The 18,977-nt window shown below is 46.8% G+C and overlaps 1 protein-coding gene across 3 annotated transcripts in view; it reads right to left on the bottom strand.

Annotated features, from left to right (window-relative positions):
• Positions 1 to 18,298, bottom strand: part of LOC144163276 (uncharacterized) — a 57,923-nt gene extending 39,625 nt beyond the window's left edge. For 2 of the 3 annotated variants that reach the window (XM_077694167.1, XM_077694175.1), the window contains exon 1: positions 18,187 to 18,298. The gene's annotated coding sequence lies outside the window, so the exon portion shown is untranslated. The remainder of the gene's footprint in view (positions 1 to 18,186) is intronic. The other variant, XM_077694185.1, reaches the window with a different exon arrangement.
• Between the last annotated feature and the right edge of the window lie 679 nt (positions 18,299 to 18,977).

Here is an 18,977-nt window from a genome sequence, read left to right as displayed (position 1 = left end):
GTCGCGCTCATGCCAAAGTAAACACACTAAAGGTTTGCTCAAGGCGATTTGAATTTACCGCGTTCCACTGCAACAGGCGGGGTTCCTCGATGCCAACGCTGCAGTACGGCGGAGACGCGCGTGAATGGAGGCGGCCGACTACAAGGTTTATAGAACCGGGTGGCCGTGCTCCATGTGCGTTCGAAGCAGAACGTGGAAACAAGCTAGTGGAACCTTTCGTTGCTGTTGCCGCGTGATTTTTCATAAGCCGCCAGGAGGCGGAGGTTTTCTGCAGTAGATGTAGAATATCATTTGCTACCAAAAAACCAAGCCCCCAGGAATTTTTCAATAAAGGAACTCTGTAAATATCCCTTGTGTACTAATTTCCTGTCTTATATTTGCGTAATGCCTTGTTATTGTTTAACAAAGTTGAGAAGTATGAACATATAAACCGGGCTTAGACGTTAACATTTGGCTGTGAGTATATAAGACTATTGCGCAGTAAGAATTTTACTTTGGCCGGGTGTCTGAATCGAGTTACAGACGTCTCTGTAAGCCCCCGGCTGTTTGCTTTCTTGTTCTGTTAATGTTTGCAGCAAAGCTCGTAGCGATGTTTCCTTCTTATTTTGTTCGTACTTTATGCGGGAGGTTCCGGTTTGAACCCATTCCCATTTCACCCTTCCCGCTTGTTCCCTCCCGTTTCAAACCGGCGCAAAACGACCTTTCCGTTTCGCCCTTTCCCACTTGGCCCGTTACCGTTTGAACCCATTCCCATTTCAACCTTCCCGTTTGTTCCTTCCCATTTCAACCCGGGGCGAAAGAACCTTCCCGTTTCGTATTTTTCTATTTAGCCCGTTCCTGGAATAACGTACCCAGTTTATGAAACGTTATAAAGAATTTTTCATATTGTTTTTCGTTTATTTCCGTTTGTTCACAGCCGCTCAGTACATCCAGAGTCCTTGACTACTGTTCAAACCTGAGCTTCACTTTTTGAATCTAGAAACGACGACAATTAGTTACAATTCAAGTCATACCAATTAACAAATATTTTAATCTTTGAAGTTAACAAAGCATAACAAACAAATTAACAATTAACAAATTAAACAAGTCTCTTAACTTACCAAACAAATTAACAACAAAATTAACAAATTAACAAACACGTAACTTATGAAAACGAAAACAGCGAAATACCTAAATGCACTTAACTAAATGTATTTAGGTCGCGAGGGTCGCCCTGCGTCTGCCCCCGTTTGCTCTAGTTCGGTCGATTGACTCTCGTCTCTAGCTTCTTTAGATCAACCCCCAAAACACCAGGCACTTGAGTTTTATTACATTTGCGTTTAGAAATATCTACTAAGAAACCAAATTGGGAATAAGATAGTGGCCACACCTTGCTGTGGCCTGTCAGACAGCCACATCACTCTGCTTAATTAAGGAGGAATTTGGAGCGCCATTGTGCTAGGCAGCCTTTCAGCGAAGCTCTCGCGAGAACAAACTTGGCGCAGTGGCACAACTTTCTCCGCCTTTACGGATTATCTCCCTCTCCAGATTATAATAAAGGATACAGAAGGCTGGTTAACATGTCATGAACGTCAAAACACCCACTGGCACAATGAAGCACCCTTTTGTATCTTTAAATGTTTTTAAATGTTTAGTATCTTCCGCCCGGCGTCCAGCGGCTTGTGGAATGGACAACCCCGCTGTAACCCGCCACTGCAAGGCAGACGCTGCTTTCTCTGTGGGAGTTCGCGCGCTCTTCAGGCGTCGACCGCAGAATGTAACATTTAAACTCTCTCCCCCCCCCCCCTTCCTTTCTTCCCCATGCTGACCGACGCGTCCACCTTCTAAAATAAAGTTTTGTTATGTTATGTTTTTAAATGCACGCTTTGCCAATTACACCCCCCCCCCCTCCTCAGCCCCAACTCCTCAGCCGCGTAACACTCTGCTTTTGAAAAACGATAATAGTTGGGCGTTAGCGCATTTATTCCCTGTAATAGTGCAAAAGGAGATAATTTGCAGAACGAAATATTTGAAATCCCCCAAAAAGACAACAAATGTTAAAAGTGAACTAAATAAATCAAAACTATCTGATACTCCGCTACTAAAAATGATAAAATCAAAAAGCCCAGAAAAGCGCCGCCGCGGAAGCACAAATAAAAAATCGCAAAAACACCCTCACTTTGAAAGAAATCATATTTGGCGGACTAACACATTTAATCGTTATAATAGCGCAAGTGTACATCAATGTCGAAAAGAAACAGATGAAAACTATAAAAGATAAAAAGATGTATAAAAATAAAGTAACCTATATATGTATCTGGATACATATGCCACATCTGGCTATAAAAAATCGCAGTCATGAGAAGCGGCGAAAATTATAAACTTAGCTTTGCGTTTTATTGATTCTGTTTATTCCCGTCACTCTAGTGTACTCAATTTGCATAATAGGGCAAACCTTCAGAAACTTAAGCAGCGCAGGGTCGTCTCTAGCCTAAATTTTTTTTACTACAGAAACTTAAAATTGTCGCGGGAATACTACCTCCAAGGGCCTTTCAGACGTTTAGCGAGAAGACATCATAGTAAGACTATTAGGCAGCCAATCAGCTGAATCACTATTCGAAAGTTCTCTTTGTTTCCTCGTGCAATTTCTTACTGGAATAAGTTAACTGAACAAACAGTGAACCCGGTATCGTTAGAAAAATTTTCCCCACGTATTGCAAATGTGTGTTCTGGTTGAATCGTAGTGTTTTAAAATTGGAATACATAACGAATTCATACCCTTGTTCGGACCCCTCTGCATTCGGATCGATTTGCGTCTATTACATATTTATGTCTTTTACTTATTTGTGTTGGGCGTTTTTAAACTACGCCAACCAATACTGATTTGTTTTTATGTTCACTCCTGCATGAGCCCTACCAGGACGTAAAGTATCGGTAAATAAATAAAAAAATCTGCCCATTACTCACGTAGGAAAGGCATTTGTAGCCAATTCTCAGATTTCTGCACATGTTTTTGCCTTTTTTAGAGTCTCTCCTACGGACATCTTTGATCTATAGATCTCTCGAACCCGAAGACAAAGCTACGCTCCAAACAATGAGCATAAGAGCGGCTGATAAATAAATTTCAGCCGCACGTACGAACACCAACTGCCGAAAAATCCAATGTGTGCATTACTCAAGATATTGGGTATCTTTCTAGTACACTTTCGCCGCTACAAATTTTGTGTCAAGAGGGAAGTATCGGCATAAGGCATTCGGAAACTTTTATCGGCCTGAAATATCGGTCGATTCCGGAAAATTTGGTGCATACAAGTTTTTAGTGCATGACCCGTTGCTTGTAAGCACATTTTGGGGAACAGTATCGAAGACGGTAACGCATATTTTCAGAAATTCAAATGGGTTGGAACGATGCGGGTTCAAATGAGAAGGGTGCTTTCGGAGCGGGTTGTAACGGGAAGGGCGTGTTGGGAACGGGCTGAAACAGGAAGTGCCCAAACGGGAAGGCCGTTTCGGGAACGGGCGCACACGGGACGGGTCAAGCGGGAAAGGCGTTTCGGGAATGGGTTCAAACAGGAAGGGGTCAAATGGGAATGAGTTCTTTCGGGCTACACCCCTTTATGCAGCTGCCCCTTTCGATAGCTTTAATTTTGACTGCTTGTTTAGTTAGTTCCCACATTGCCGCCACCGTATTTTGGCCGTCCTGTTCAATTTTGCTAAGTTTGTCCGTGACTAAGCTAGTGAAAGATTCGTCTTTTAAAAGCTTTGCATTTAACTTCCAAACAAAACAAAAACTAGAAATAATAGATGAGGAACGTTATCAAGGAGCGCTAGTGCGAGCAAGAGCAGAACAGGTTATAGCGGGTGAAAGGCCTACAAAGAGGGCTTTGGGGTTGGAGAAGGCGCACGCTAGTCGGAACCATATAAGCGAGATTGATTGGAATGGCGTTACATCAGACGATAACAATCACATTGAGCGAGAGTTCTTCGAGTACTACAAATCGCTGTTCGCTTTCCGGGAAGTTTATATTGAAAACTTCAAGAAAGAATTCCTTGGCAACATGCCAAGACTGGATAATGAAACGAAGTAGCTGTTACAGCAGCCAATAATAGTAAGAGAAGTTGAAGAAGCTATTGTCAATTTAAACCCTGGGAAGTCGCCAGGGCCGGGCGGTTTAAGTGCGGAATTCTACAAAGAATTTAAAAGTGAAATAGCTGCAGTTCTAACTGCAGTTTTCAATGAAGCGTTTGATTTGAATGTCCTGCCACCTTCTTGTGAACCCGCTCACATGATATTAATCCCAAAAACAGAGGATGGGGAGAAACTTAAACAAGTGACATCATACAGGCCCATTTCACTCACGAATGTTGATTATAAAATTTTTATGAAAATATTAGCAAGTAGACTTCAGGGAGTGATCCATAAAATAGTAGGCTCTCATCAAACCTGCGGTATACGAGGGAGATCTATATGTACTAACATTCACAAGGCCAGGTGCGTGCTTGAGTGTAGCGATGCCGCAAAAGTAGGTGTCGCGGTTCTTCAGCTGGATCTCTAGAAGGCTTTTGATTGTGTGTCACATGAAGTGTTGCTTTGTATACTGGATTATGTAAATGTAGGTTCTATTATCAAAGATGGGGTGGCTCTGGCGTACCGAAATTGCACTACACGGTTAGTGGTGAATAAGACATTGGGAGCGCCGATTGACGTGCAACGCTCGGTGCGCCAGGGATGCCCACTTAGCCCACTATTGTTTTGTATTTACATTGAAACTTTGTGTTTGCGTATCCAAAATGACGTAGAGATTCGTGGATTCCGCCTCCTGGAGACCGAAGTGAAACTGCTGGCTTATGCGGATGACATTGCTGTGTTCTGTGAAAACAAAGAGAGCATTTATAGGGTAGTCCAGGTCACAAAACGGTTCAGTTCCACAACCGGAAGCCTAGTAAATTGGGGGAAAATGTCTTGGTTTCTGGCATGGCGAATGGCAATCCACCCCCAGCGTTTTTGCCAACGTAGTCTGGACAACAACCCCAGTTAGGTATCTGGGAGCCCCCCTACAGTTTTATAGGGATAGCGAACCATATTGGCGAGAACAGACAAAAGAAACTCGCGCGAAAGCGGACAAATGGAAAGGGGCTTATTTGTCCACGTTTGCTAGGGCGACCGTGTGTAATTTGTTCTTAGTATGCAAACTGTGGTATGTGATGCAGGTGTTGCACTGCTCACGCACGAACGTGCAAAAGTTGCATAGAGTGTTCGCTGTTTTTGTTTGGGCCTCGAATTGGGAGAGGTGCAGTCGTAACAACCTTTTTAGGCGTGTGAAAGATGCAGGAGTGGGGCTAGCGCATTTATTTGTGCGACAACTAGTAAATAGATTTTTTTAGAGAAGTAAGGGACCCTTTTCTTCGTACAGTGTGTCAATTAAGGCCAGGCAGGGTTCTCCCCGATTTTGTGATTACGACTGAATACATGACGGGAGGTATCTTTGGATATTTTAAGGAGGTCGTGGCCAGCGTAAAGGTTTTAAACGCAAGATTTTCAAAGGAGTATTTAAGTACGGTTGCGCGTAAGAAATTGTACCATGATATTGTCGATGTTGTGTTCCCTGTTCCCATGTACAGGGCTATGTACTTTGGAAGGCCCGGTAGCGATGTGCTTAAGAGGGTTAAAAGAATGCAGATTCAACCAGGGGTCAAATCCTTTATGTTTAGGTTACATACAGGAACATTATTAGTACGAACATTTATGGAAGAAAGGGGGTTATTCGTACCATGGGGGACAGATTGTTTTAGTTGTAAATCCCCCGAGACAATAGATCATGTATTTTTGCATTGTTGGGAGGGAGTATATTTTTGGGATGTGCTACAGAGGACATTACACAAAGATTTTCCACTAGATCCTCACGGTATACGTTTCCTTGCAATAGACAATGAGGATGGAGTGCCTTACGATTTAGTCATGGCACTGGGTCTCCATAGTATATGGCGCTTTCGTACAGCAAGGTTGTACAATGATGTTGATGCGCGATGTGCAAGGGAGCATTTCCAAGAGAGCATTGGGCGATTTGTTGAAGTTATTAAGTTCCACCAGGAACTACTTGATTGGCTGCCGCAAATAGAGCAACTAATCAATATGAGGGCATTTTAAATGGACAAAGTCAGCCCTGTAGTGGCTGGCAACTCCACCTCTTGCATGCGTACATATTTGCAATGTTGAGATGTAATCTGTTGTGAATTGTGAAAGACAGGCAATAAATACAAAAAATCGAGTTACAGACAGACAGACGGACAGACAGACAGACTGACCAAAATTTCTGGGTTTAAGTAGCCCAAGAAAGACTATCGTCTTTAAAAAATTACCTGCGTACTTGCCAATTTTTATGGACACTATGGCAACTTGAGAACGGGTCCATAATTTCTTCAGTGCAGTATGCTTAAGGCTGACCACATTTTTCATACGGAGCTTTTATAAGTTGTACACAAAGAAAGTCTTCATGGCATATATAACGACACTGGCAGTATATACTCTTTAGGATATCTCAAAATACATACTCGGAAATTTTGAACAAACTACGGCAGGCAGCCTTCTCTCTTTCAACACACCGACATAGTGAACAATGTTGGAGACCAGATTGATTTCAAATAGACTAGAAGCAAATATAAAACACGGGTGAGAGAGTGCCTCTTAAGACAGAATTTCCGCTTTAATGGGTAGAACTGTGGATGTTGTGTGGCAGTTGCGGAGATATCAAGTAAAAAAAAAGCCGGACAGGTTGTCTATTCACTTGATAGTTCTGTTGTTTGGGTGGGTGTTCTTTCAGAAATTTATGGTAGACCGCAGCGCAATAAAAACGTAAATCTGCACTTTATATGCACTGTAATTCAATATTACGGATATTTGAGATACGCACTTTGTATTTATGTAAGCCTGGCCGTCGTCGGTAAAAAATGTTTAATCTGATTAATCGGTTGGCTTTAATCGGTTAATAAATCGTTTAATCAGTTGGGTTGCTTTAGGAAAAAATGACCAAACACAATATTTTATTATGTTCAAAATGATATAATTATAAAAATAAGATCGATACGCTCACAGGCCTGTTCACAGACATTCCAAGTGAGTAAGCAGGTCATCATCATGATGTTGATGCGGGTGATACGCGTATCACCGCGTTCGTCACTCACACTTTTAAAGATTAAGGAACATCGGCACTCGAAGTAGGATGCAGTTTATACAACGGCCGAACGATGCGGGTGGCCGCTGGCCGATTTTTGTATCGCGTAAATATTATGAAGATTTGCCATTTTCTTGTCTGTCATGGATATAAGCTGTCGCTTTTAATTACTACCATCTCTAAATATACTTGCGTCGATTTCTATTAAGTGCGAATGCACTTTATAAGCGACCCCAAACCATCCACCGCCGGCGGCGGCGGCGGCGGCGGCGGCGTCGGCGGCGGCGGCGGCGTCCGCAGTGCTCCTCTATATTTAAAAAAGAAACAGCATCCGGCGCCAGGTTTCGATCCGAGGACTTCGCGGCCGCAGCGCGACGCTCTACCGACCAAGCCACGCACGCGACGGTGATATCAGTGCTAGTGACGCGCCTTATATCTTTAACGCATTCAAACTACGTCGTCAGCGGCGTGCGTTGGCGACTCAGCGGCGTTATAGCGGCTTGATAACTGCGTGGTGTACACGTGATACTACAAACCCGATGGAAGAGATGGAAGAGAAGGCGGCGAGGCGGTGGGCTGCGGGGGCCGAGCGCAAGCGCCGCAAGCGGGCCGACAACCGTGCATTCGCACTTTCACATTCTCCCCCTCGGGGAAATGCGGGGGAATTTTTTGTGCTTATTTGGACGTCAATATGATCCTACTTGTGCACAATTTCAACACGGCACTCGATCGTTGTTGTAGGTTGCTCACATGTCTTAAACTGATTAATCGGTTTAAAAATTAATCGAGGCTGAAGCATGAATAGGTTATTCCGAACGTTAATCGATCAATCGGCCACCCCTAATTATAGATATGTACTTCTTTTTTTATTGCGCCATTTTGCCACAGGGCATAGGTAACAGGAAAACAATAGACAAAACAGGACAGGGGAACGACAAAGAAGGAAAGCAAAAAAAAAAGGAAAGAAAGAAATACACACAATGTGAGGCGGGCGCACTACCGGAAACTATACAGTCCAGTTACGGAAATGAATTCCAACAGTTTCTTGTAAAGTGGGCCGTGCGCCCACCGATGAATATCGGGAGGTCGCCCTGGACGATGTCCTGTGGGCCCCATGTGTCGAGCTCGGGTTGATTGAAGCCCTGGACACGTCCCTAGCAAGTGTTCCAATGTCGCTTCAGCAACAGGGGCAGGGCAGCATGGGCAGGTCGGGGAGGGATCTGCAAGACTAGAAGTCCACGTTGCTCGCACAGCAGGCGTCAGTGCGACGCCCAGGCGGATTCTTCGAAGCACGACCTCTTCACGGCGGGTTAAGCCACCAGGAAGGTCAGACCCACGCAGAGGGAGAAGGGAACGCGTGGAGCGCCGAAGAATGTCTTTCTTGATGAGTAGGGTGTCTTCCAGTGAGAGCTGCAGGAATGGGAGTGGGTACACCACTTGCTGCGGGTGAACGGCCGTGTCGGCGAGGGCGTGCGTGGTCGTGCCCCGGCGGGTCCAGACGACGCGAACAGGGCACGGAAACGATTGGAGTATCTGTTGCCCCTCGCATGTAATGCCAAGTGTACTATTGACGCGCCGGAGCCCTCGAGCAGCCTGAGTGGAATCGGTGTATAACACCAAGCGCGGTGGTAGGGCAGCGCCGAGCTCATAAGCTAAAGCACACAGGTCATCTCGAATTGCAACCAGCTCCTCCAACAGAGAAGGAAGTGGCGCCTCAGTGAAATACGAGCAATCTGTTTGATGGATGGCATAGTGGGGCAGGCAAAGCTTGTGTGGAGGATGCTGTTGGCTACCCCTGCGTCCACATGCGCTTGAAGGCCCTCTGGTGAGTCAAAAGGGAGTGGTGGGTTGGCCTGCTTCTCTTAGGGGTGATGCTTTTTATGCACCCTAGAGGCCGGTTGTCCGTAGCTTGAGGTCGCTGCCATGGAGGGGGCTCCGCTAAGCGAGGTAGCAGAGGCGAAGCACGATAGTAGTAGTGTGCAAGTGCTGCCGCGGCGGGAATCGATTGAATTTTTGGACGACGAGCCGATCGACGCTGATGTACGATTTCATCCAGCGTGTTCAGTTGCGCTTCGGCTTGAAGTGTCGGTATAGAGGTCATGCGAGGGAGTCCGGTGATAACTCGCATTGCTTCTCTATTTGCAGTTTCTAAGCGATCCCAGTCGCGCAAGGTGAGGTGTTGGAACTGGGCTTGGTAAACTAGTCGAGGCTGGAAGATAGCACGCACTAGCGTACGCATGACTCGAGAGCAGGCACCCCCTGACGTCTGGCCGATTCGGCGGAACAAGTGTAACATTCTGGTGGCCTTTTGTTGGGTGCAGCGGACCCATGAGGATGCCGACCCAGTTGCACTGATTTCCAGTCCCAGTATACGCATATGATCAGTGGCGGCAAGGGGTTCACCATTCAAGAACAGGGATATCGGTGTCTGCAACAGCCGTTCTCGACCACTACGATTTGTGACAGACATGTAAGTGGTTTTTTGCGGAGACAGCTTCAGGCCAATAAGCGAACACCAATGTGACGTAATGTCCACGGCAGCCTGTAGACCTGCTTCTTGACGAGACAACATGTCGTGCACCGACCACACAGTGATATCGTCCGCATAGACGAGAAAAAAACGTGTCCGGTATGCTATCCAGCTGCCACGCCAAGGGTAATAGGGCCACGTTGAACAGCACAGGAGACAATACGGAGCCCTGAGACGCCTCGCTCCGAAACAAAGTGTCCCACGCGTTCCTTGCCTATGCGGATAGAGAACGAGCGGTTGTGAAGGAAGGACTTGACAAAATGGCATACTGCTGGTGGAAGGCGGAGTCTCTGCAGAACACTGATTATAGCTGAGTGGCTCACGTTGTCATACGCCTTTTCAACGTCCATGGCCAAGATCGTTCGGATCTTACGTGACCTGCCACCTAAAAGCACCATAGATGACATATGGTCCAGGCCATCTTCTGTTCCCAGGTGAGGACAAAACCCAATCTGAGCTGGGTGATACCATCCGTATCGTTCCAGCCACCAGGAAAGGCGCGTGGCGAGCATCTGTTCCAATAGCTTGCACAGGGTGGATGTCAGTGCGATAGGACGGAGGTTACTCAACTGGTCTGGGGGCTTCCCAGGTTTCGGGATAGGTACCACTTCGGCATGTTTCAAGGTAAGTGGAATGTCGCCGGACGCCCAGACACTGTTGAGCCAGTCCAGTAACCACTGCAGACCGAGACCGTCCATGTTCCTAAACACTTCATATGTTACACCATCTGGGCCCGGCGCTGTGCGCAGTTTAGCCTTATCAATAGCTGCGAGGAACTCAGCCATGGTAAATGGAGCCTGTATCCCGTCAAGATCTTCCTGGCTTGGGAGCGACCCAGCCTTTGGTGGAAGAGTAGGTAGGCTGACAAAGCTGGTGGAGCTTGGTCGTACTTCGGGAAGAACTGCTTGGCCACATCTGGAGCAAATTGGCTCGGAGTGCGTCCAGAGGCAAGGCAGGCCGTGACTGCCGGGTCTTGGGGGCGGCCACCACGCTCCATACTACGAAACGTGCGCCATACAGACGTGCTGGCAGAAGATGGGCCTAGTGAGGCACACCAGTCTAACCACCGTTGACGGGATAGCGATTTTTCAAGACGGCGCGCGGCTGCAGTGAGGCGGTGCAACGAATTCCGTAATTCCGGATTTGTGGGCTGTTTATTGGCCGCCAGTTCTGCTCTGCGTCGAGCTGCCCACAGGTTTAGAAGATGGAGGTCTGGTGCAGGCTTGTTCTCCTCTACCCAGGATGTGCGCGTGGCATCCCGAAGGGCACTACATAGCACACGCAGCGGATCCGAGGTTTCTTCACAGACGGACGTGTTCAGGCCCTTCCGAAACAAGTCCCAGTCTGTGACAAAGCATTGGCGTCTGTTTGAGCGCTTTATATCCGGAGCTAAATCGAGGCGAATGGGATAGTGGTCACTTCCCCAGCAGTCCAGTTCCCGATCCCAAGACACTGTCCGCGCTCCACGCCACCACGAAAGGTCGGGGGAGTATGGAGGGCTCCGCGGGTGCTCCTGTCGACGGGTTGGGGTGTCCACAGGATTGAGGAGAGCGAAATACGCATCCGTGAACGCGTCCAACACTATCGCTCCTCGGGCACTAGAGTACGGATATCCCCATGTGGGATGCCGTGCATTGAAATCTCCGCCGACCAGCACAGTGCACCCTGGGTGCGCGCGGAGGAGATGCTGAATCCACCCTAGTCGCAACGCCGGAGAACTCCCGCCGTGCGGGCGCACGTAGCAGGACACTAGTATTACCTTTGTGTGAGGAAGGCTCACTAACACGGCCACTACTTCCTGCCAGTCATTGCACCGTGGTTCTAAGTTAACCTGAGTCTGCGGGTAACAGTTGGCGACATAGACTGCGGCTTTGCCGGGTGGGTCAGACACAGCACTGCACCCACGATCCAAAATACTCGTTGAAGCATAGGCGTTCAATCCAGGCAAATTAGGAAGTGAATTAGTTTTAGTCCTGAATTAGAATTAGGAGCAAGGCCCAGGCAGGGAGTCTTCCGATAAGTATACGGTAGCGAAGCTCCCCCACCTTGCTTGCCAGTCCTCTGCAGTTCCACTGCATCACAAACTTGTAGTCCTTCGGAATCATTGCATCGATGGAAGGTGTGCCAGCAAAACCGATGACAGATGTTGCAGTTGCTGCGCCACGAAATTGAGGAGTTCCATCGGAGATAGCTTGGCAGATGGCGGTGGCGCAAGTGAGGCAGGCGTAGCAGCAGCAAAAGAGCGATTATCAGCGGTCGCTGACCGTTCAGACAAGCGGGTGAGCAAAGTTCTCCGCTGGCGAAGACGTCGTACTTCCTCCTGAAGCGTACTGAGACGCTTTTCGACTTCTGCCAGCTCCCCAGAAGCTTGCATTGCTGGCTCATGCAGGTGTTCCTTACGATTCCGGCGTGTCTTGCCCCGCTTGAGTGCTTCCTTATACGTAAGGGTGTCCTCGGGCTCAGTCTCCAGGCTTAACGGAGGGAACGTCTCCTCATCGGTGGGTGTCAAAACCGCGTATCGGTTAGACGTCGCAACCACACCATCGGACGCGTCTTGCTGTCTCGATTTGCGGTCGCGAGTATTCTGGCGACGAGCAGCTTCATTAGCCTTGCGCTTAACGGGGCACTCCTTGGACGTAACATCGTGGTCGTCCTTTTTGCATATGCCACATGTACTTAGTTACGGAAATTAGGGGTGCACAGAATGAATGACGGAAAAGATTTATGTGCCCAGAAACGAAGATTCACGTAGAAATGCGATGCATTTTATGCTAAGAACGCAACTACACATGCTGTACAGCACAAAGAAAATTTAAGAGTCGCAATTTTTTTTACACGAGTCTAGCACAGCCGTGCTAAAAAATTGCCGCAGGCAACACGACTTAATGTGAACGATTATTTTTTTTGCTACTGCATTAAAGTTATGAATTATGGATCCCTAGTATACGTCTGAGGAGACTTGCACCAGTTGAGTGCTGGTTGACGTTTCGAACTGGTCGTTAAGAGCATGCGTCTCAAAATCACGGTACGTCACATTGTATGGGAGAACCAAGACGACGCCCCGTTTCCGTATTGGAGTGACCCTTGGTTCACATCTTATCGGCGGCGTTCATTCGCTAATGGCAATCCGACCCCCGCGCTTCCGGGCAGTGAACCACGTCGAGCAGCTTATTCGAGCGCGACGTGTAAGAGATTAGATCTTCTAGAAAAAAAAAATAGTTGGGAAGATTTAAGGCTACGACAAGAAACCAGTACGCCGAGGCTCCTCTCGCCCCTAGTTACGTCTTCCTTGTTACTGAGGTAATTTGGCCCGGCTCCTCTTCCAGTTCCCCGTATTCACAGTTTGAAGGACGAATGGACATTTTCGGGGCTCCTTCACGCCGCTGCATCGCGAATGCGATTAGAAAGAACTTGTAATTGTGGCAAAATTGTACCGAATTCTTTGCGTTGAAAAATTATGGGCAAGTGTAAAATAACCAACGGATTGCATGCGGTATGCCAACAGCGACTTCTGTGATACCCCAATAAGCGTGGAAAGGGCGTTACTGAGTCGCTGACTGCTTGCCAGGTAATCCCCTCAGCACAAAATGACTCGCACTGGAAGTCACCTGTGATACTCGGGTACAACTTAAGAACGGCAAAGCAAGCTGCCTCTGTGCTTCATCACCGCAGCCGGGTGTTACTAGACGCGACGCAAGTGGGGCGCTACTGGGAATATTTTCACGATTGCAAGCGCCGTTACCGTACTTTTTCGGGCTTAAATGCGTATAAAATGCTGCAGCGACGACAAATTACGTGAGAAAAGGCAGACGATATCACGCATTCATAGCAATCATTTTACAAAACGCGCACGCCCGTTGACGTCTGGGTCCGTCGCATATAGGCAGAGTGATACCGTGAGCTATTGCCGTTCTTAACTTGTTCCCGAGAATAGCAGTTTTAGGAGGAAAGCCCAAAGTGCCCCATAATGGGAAACACGGTCGTTGTTGTTCGTGTTGTTGCCCTGTACAAAAAATGGCCGCCGTGGCAGGGAGAAAAAAAAATCATATTTGAGTTGGAGTGAAATATAACCCGCGTCCCTAGAGCAGAAGCAAAGTGTGTTCCGACCGCGCTGTACCCGCACGTTGGCAGGGTGAAAAAAAAGCAAATGTCGTTGTGCCTTCATTTATGGCCCATGCCGCCGTGGGCGATCGGCCGAAAAACGGTGTACCCTTTTAGGGCTAATACACCCAGTTCACAAAATAGGAGTCTGCACCAATAGAATAATGCGTGACCCGGGACTCATGAAGATGACGGCACGTGAGTAGAACAGGCACACCAGCCGCGGAGAGTCCTAATGCTGGTGAAGCTATTACGTGTGCTACCAGTGAGAGTGTTGGGATAATTCGCGCTAAAAGCAGTAAACCAGTCAGTCTGTCGAAGTGCTTCGTGTGAAAAGACAAAGAAAAAACAAAAGCGAAGACAGAGACAGGCCTAGACTGCAGCAGTCAAGAAGTCTTTAATAAGTATGACCAGGCTTTATCCTTCAAATCATCATAAACCACCGTTCTGTGTCGCTGACGTCCGTTCCCCGCTAAGTCATAGAGCACATTATAGCGACGCGTATTGATGTTTTCTTTGAGGCAAAGAAGTTGCTTATTGATAGCCAGCATTGATTCAGGAGTGGCAAGTCCCCACCTACCTAATTCACACCATTCATAAATTTTCTCTCCCATAGACGACTACCATATGGTGTGACTTGCATTCATTTCCCAGAACCTATTGGTGCGATGGACCGTAGTACAGTACTTTTTATCGGCCAGAAATCACATTCAGTGATCACATTTGAAACTAGATTCGGCCAACCTGAATAACTGCAAGTATGTTGTAAGAATTCGTGGTTGACTGTCTGTTACATGGGATATGTTTTCTGGCGGGCCTGGAGGGTCCGTGCGCGGCCTGTTGTTTTTCTCGTCATATATTTATCACTTTTCCACTGTTGAACCACCGCCCGGAGGGATGAAGCGTTTAGGTGATAATCGTTGTTTTTTTTTTTGCCGGTAAGCATCACTGATCTTCAACTCGAGTTGGAGGCTTGGAACAAAGGTGTTGGGAATTCGACACGATATTTAGCTTAGAAAGAAGAACGTATGTACACGCACCACTGATAAGAACGACGTTTTACCTTTCAGTAGAACATCAGGCGCAGAAATCCCTCTAATACTTCTAGTCTTGAAGGAAACGATGTTTTCAAAAAGGCATGCGGGCATAAAACGCAAGTTAATCTAGTTTACTAGAACCATAGCGCTTCCATATAACGCCTTGTAATCGTGAGAGTGGAAGGGATGAGAATTAAATCTAAAGCATCTAAATCATTTAAAGCATACATAACCACTGTTGCTTACGGGGGAATGAATATGAATATTGATTAATAACATTTTTACATAACCATTTCTCGACTTGAGAAAAACAAAACACGCTGTATTCCGTGGGCTCGATACCAGACCGTTTTAGTCCGAAACTCTATCTCAAAGCCACGAAGATCGAACGGCGGGCCCTCTTTAGCCGTTGATTGATTGATTTAATTGATTGATTGATTGATTGATTGATTGATTGATTGATCGATTGATTGATTGATTGATTGATTGATTGATTGATTGATTGATTGATTGATTGACTGACTGACTGACTGACTGACTGACTGACTGACTGACTGACTGACTGATTGATTGATTGATTGATTGATTGATTGATTGATTGATTGATTGATTGATTGATTGATTGATCGATCGATCGATTGATTGATTGATTGATTGATTGATTGATTGATTGATTGATTGATTGATTGATTGATTGATTGATTGGTTGATTGATTGATTGATTGATTGATTATGAGGTTTAACCCGCCGATGCTACACAAGCAGTGACTGGTGCTGCAGGGCTCCGGATAAATTTTTACCACCTGGGGATCATTAGTGTGCGCCGAACTCTTGAGCAAACGAGCGTTTTCGCTTTCGCCTCCATCAGAAAAGCGGCCGCCGCGACCGGGAATCGAGCCCGCGTCTTTGGGCTCAGCAGCACAACGCCTTAGCCGTTAAGCCACCTTGGCGGGTCCCTCTTTAGCTATTGGTTAGAAGTATGTCCCTGGTGTTGAAACCTAACCAGTAAATGGCGTTAGTTTCTTTTCCTTCTGTACCATTAACGAAACGAAATGAGGCGCCCGGGTCGACTCCACCACCTCCTCCTTGGTAGCACGATGGCCTGGCCCTTCAGCCACCACCGCGGCTTGAATGTTAGGTATGCATCCAGCGCGAAATGGAGCGTTAACTAATCTGTAGCGTAGGCAAGCAAGAGGCGATTGCACTTTTGGTTAGGGCGAGCATAGCCATATATACGACACGGTTGCCTTTGATTTCGTGCCGTGCAATTGGGTACTTGCTAAAGGGCTACTATTGGCATTGCCGCACGCACATTTCCTAAAGGATGCGTGTTGTTCGTGTTTCATAACTGCGCTGACTCTCCAAACTGCTATGCGACATCGCTGTCACTCCGGGCGCCGATTTGAACCTGTTACGTGTGGTGTAGGTCAACCGCAGTCCTTCCAACACAAAAACAAGAGTTCAACTCTTTGAGTACGACGCGCCGCCCGCATCGCCATCCGAAGCTACTGTAGACTATCGAACTCCAAAACGACATAGGTACTATCTTATCGCCATGCATAAAGTAGTCGACGCCTCAGAACTTTGCTAAGCGCTTATTTAGGTCACTTACCAGCAGAAGTGACACTATTAATGATAAAACGCCTGCAAATTTATTCTATTTGCGCCAACGTAATCATGAGAGCGAGTTGGACCTCACATGGTGTCCTTATTATCACGGGTTACCTGCATTCAAGCAATGAGCTCAGTCGTCTCACGTACCCATTGGTGGAGTCAAGAGAACCTTAAAGCGGCGGTATCCCATAATATAAAAATAGCAATTCTGAGATACGGAGGCCCTTGCGCGAAGGCTGTTCACCCATCTGTACTCTTCACAAGTATACATCGCTGCAATTTATCATGCCGAAGTGCCTTTGTGAAAACACTGTATCTATACTAAGACGCACGCTCCGCCGTCTCAGTCCTAATCGTGGAGTCTCCGCCACCCGTATCTGTTCCTATGTGCCCACTCAGGCCAGTCCCGTTTAACGGACGCTATCTCTTTGGCTCAATGATAATCATCTCGTCGCGGAGGAGCAATCGTGTTAGTTAGAAATGAAGGATTTTTATTTATCGTAGGGGATAATATATGAGTCTATTGCTGACTTGAAAACTCGTCGTACTGATACGTACGTCACAGCGTCTGTCAACTTCTTTCTGCTCGATATATCGCCCGTGTTTGCGTTGCGGCTAGGGCGAGAAAGCATAGCGTGCCGCTCATGTATTCGACTGCAGCCGAAGTTTATTGTGGAATGAGCCCACGTCTGTACAGTACAGCTCTTGAGAGATAACAATTTGTCCGTCCGTACACGTGCCGATTGGCTTGTTCGAACGTCAGGCATTCCATCAGCCTCAGCTTTGTCGCACTCGGCGTGCAGGCGTACTAATAGGGCAAATGCACAAAATACAGTTCTGCTGCTGCAAAATTGTCTCACGAATCCTGCGTATAACGCTGGTACAAGTTGTTATAGAACAGCAGACCTTTAATTATCATGGATATCACATATGTGTCTTCAGAAATTCTATAAAGGAATTTTTCCCAACGCAACAAACTTCTGAAGTACACTACCTCCCGCTCCCGCTGCTTCTAAATATCGCAATGCTGTCTGAAGCAATCTAAAACGTTTTCTCGAATGGAACAGCCGAAATTGTTTCTCGCAGTGGAAGTAGTTAGGAGAATATTCAAATTATAGCTATACTCCTGTTCCTTACTTCAACATCGTCGGTTGACGTGTTATCTTGGTATTTTTTTGGATGCTCCGTGTTCATTTTCGCAATTTCTTACTCGTGAGATGTCTCACTCGTGCTGGTTCTAGCTTTATACAGTGACTACGGGTGCTTACAGCTGCAATAAATAAAAAGAAATGAAATACAAACATCACGCCACAATAAAAATAACGAACAGAATCATTCATTTCTATTGGACAAAGGAAGTGGTTTTTAATCATTATCATAGTTAGCAGAAGGAGCGCAACGATCTGAAAAATGGGGCGTGGCAGGGACGTGTATTTTTTCATTGTTGGTAAACGTAATGGCGTGTTTATTGACAACACGAGGCAAGACTGAAAGTGCACAATCGGAACTCAGTATGGTGAAGCCGCATATCAGAAACGAATTGCCACTTGTCCGTTCTGAGCATGAGCGTTCCTTGGAGTTTCAATATAACGGTTGTCCTTGTTTAAGAAAACAATTTTCGGGCCGCACAAAACCACGAACCGTAAGGACCCTAGCACAGAATTCCCAAAATAGAACAACGCTTCATAAGGACGCCTTAAACGCAGGTCATACAGGGCTGCTAGGAGTGACATAGATGGGAATGTTAACTTACTTTGTTCCGTGCTTCAGTCGGTCAAGAGGTTGGATGGGGTGTGCTCAGTCTCCAAGCGACAATGGCAGGTGCGACGCCTATCTTGCACTCAAGTGCCCATCCGGGATCCTCGATAGCTTGTCTCATATCAGCAGCAGTAACGAGCGCTCCGTGTACGCTGGGCGCGTAAACTTTCCGGCACGTCCGCTGAATTACAGCCCTACCCATCTTTGTTCAGTTCTTTCTTGCGGTCCCTTATCTCCGTTTCCCAAAAGCTCGCTGCATATTTCGGTTGGTGCGCTCAACAGGCATGCAAGAAAATACATTGTGCTGCGGGATGCTCGACAGCATCGCGTAGTGTGTTTTTTCCGGGTGGTAGTTCCGGGCTGGAACGGCGATCAACTGAAGTGTTCGGTTAAGCCTGTTAATTATACTTAGCTTGAACTGTTCAACAATACGAGGCAACGCTCACACAACATTAGCTCGTCATAATCTCGGCAGTGCTCTGATATCCCACCAAAGTCCCGTACCCTTCCCAGAGAAGAAGGAAATAAATATTCAAAGCAAGTTACTTTACGTGAACGGGACAAATCACTGGACTCGCAGTATGCAGGATTCTTTTTTTTTTAATTTGGTGAGGTTTAATGCGCCCAAGCTATATCTGGGCTATGATGCACGCCGTAGTCGAGGGCTCAAGATTATTTTTTACGTCCTGGGGATCTTTAACGTGCGCCGAAATCTCGACACACGGGCGTTTTCGTATTTCGCCTACATCTGAAAAAGCAGTCACTGCGGCTGGGATCGAACCCGAA

Source organism: Haemaphysalis longicornis, unplaced genomic scaffold (assembly GCF_048455015.1).
Source record: "Haemaphysalis longicornis isolate Haplotype H1 unplaced genomic scaffold, Haemaphysalis longicornis Haplotype H1 scaffold_1, whole genome shotgun sequence".
Lineage (NCBI taxonomy): Eukaryota > Metazoa > Arthropoda > Arachnida > Ixodida > Ixodidae > Haemaphysalis > Haemaphysalis longicornis.
This window is presented reverse-complemented; position numbering and strand designations above follow the sequence as displayed.